The sequence below is a fragment of the Sorghum bicolor genome, chromosome 6 (assembly GCF_000003195.3).
Source record: "Sorghum bicolor cultivar BTx623 chromosome 6, Sorghum_bicolor_NCBIv3, whole genome shotgun sequence".
Lineage (NCBI taxonomy): Eukaryota > Viridiplantae > Streptophyta > Magnoliopsida > Poales > Poaceae > Sorghum > Sorghum bicolor.
The window spans coordinates 35,710,544-35,712,789 of NC_012875.2; positions in this window are offsets into that span (position 1 = coordinate 35,710,544).

Sequence of the window (2,246 nt, forward strand, 5' to 3'; positions counted from 1 at the left end):
CCAAATCATCTTGGACGCTGTCTCCTCTTCCACCTCCTCTTCCTCTTCCTCTTCCACGGCCTCCACCTCTACCTCCACGTACATCTTCCCTTCCTGGCATCAAGGACAAAAAGGGGACCCGTAACCAATCTCCCCATTGACAGCTCTCCTTACTATGCACTCCATCCCCACATTCTGTGACCTCATGCCTAATACATCCATAGAAGAAGCAAAAGGTCGGTAGCTTTTCATACTGAACCAAGTATTTCATCCTCTCCTTGAGTGTAATTGGCACCACCCTCACCGGCGGTTTCTGAACCTCAATCCAAACCCTAGTACGCAGATATGGGGTAGGGTTTAGTTTTCCTTCATTGACCACCACCGTGATGGGATCCCCCACCTTCCGAGCAACCTTCTCTGCTAACTCCCTCTTCTTCATCAAGCCCTCCAGCACCCCTTGAATTCTTGCCCATACTAGAATTTTATCCAGCTTATATGCATGGACATTAGAGAAACCATCATATTCATCCATCACAATTGCCGCCTCTCTAAATAGCCATGGGCTTCCATCCATCACCCGATTCCAATCGCCTAGACAATGGAGTTGAGCCAGGAACAAATTTGGAGCCAGCACCTTGAAAGTTACCTCTTTCGCAGTAGACCACGCATTACGTAAAGCACTGAACAATGCTGCATGGCTGAAGGGTTTCGAAGTATGAACCCTAAAGAGGGTCAACCATCTCACCTCCTTCACTAGCGCTTCAATTTCACCGGAGAAGTCAAGATCATCCTCCTCTTCTCCCTGCAGATTCAACTTCTCCAAACGCTCCTCCAAGTTAGGGCTTACGCCCCCTTCCTCCGAAGCCATCCCCTTCCCCTTCTCCTTCGGTTGATCCGCCATACACAGATGCCAACGGACGCACAACTCCTTGCGGAGGGACGGTGCAGCGTCAGCAGATGACACTCCATCATAAATTATAAAAGGCATATTTGATGACAAGTCACTATTATAACTAGGAGAATTTTTCGCGCATTGTTGCGGATATGAAGAAGGAATATAAATAGAAAGCTTATAAATTTATAAGAAAATATAATCTAAATTTGAAAAATTAAAATTTAATATATTTTTATTTTAATCGATTCAACACCCATTATCTAGTCTAGCACTTTTTTTTAGTCTTGCTCCGCCAGTGGACATTACCATTGACAGGTGAGAAAGTACATATGTTGCAAAAGGAAAAGAAAAGATTAGTTCGTACATATTTTAGTTCTCTTTAGACAAAAAGAAGGCAGGCCTATTGCCACATAATCAAAAGCATGCAAGCCATATAGTCGCAAGTGTTGTATGACTATACACCTCTCCATCTGAGATCCTTCTGGCATACAAGTGAAACAAACAGTAGCAGATCATACTGCTACACGATCGGCCTTTAGTCCCGGCTGGAAAGAGGCTTTAGCCCTGGATTCTGAGCTGGGACTACGCTTCTAGAACTAAAGGCCCCCTCTTTAGTCCTGGCGCAACGCACTGGGGTTAAAGCCCCGCCTTTAGTCCCGGTTGGTATTACAGCTGGGACTAAAGAGTGCTGTCAACGGTGCCACGCAACAACATCCTTTGTCCCTGCTAGTAATATCAGCTAGGACTAAATGGACCCTAGTTTTTTCTTTTTCTCTTTTCAGTTCGGTTTTTAGTTTTGTTTATTCATTTAATATGTTTTTCAATATATATATAGGGAGAGTATACTCTGTAACTAGCTACAAAATATGTTATTCTGTAGCCACCTCTATTTACGATAATTTTTATATACTAATTTACGATAATATGTATACATATTTACGATAGTTGGGTTACTATAACACATGGGGATGTTTATCGTAATGTTGTAGTAAACCACCTAGTAAAAAGTTACTATAATCTCGTAAATTAACATACTAATTATCGTAAATCAAAGTGGCTACAGAATAAGTTATTTTGTAGCTAGCTACAGAGAATATATATATAGGGAGAGTATACTTTGTAGCTAGCTACAAAATATGTTATTCTATAGCCACCTCCATTTACGATAATTTTATATACTAATTTACGATAATATGTATACATATTTACGATAGTTGGATTACTATCACACATGAGGATATTTACCGTAATGTTATAGTAAACCACTTAGTAAGGAGTTACTATAATCTTGTAAATTAATACAGTAATTATCGTAACTCAAAGTGGCTACAAAATAAGTTATTTTGTAGCCAGCTACAAAGTAATATATATA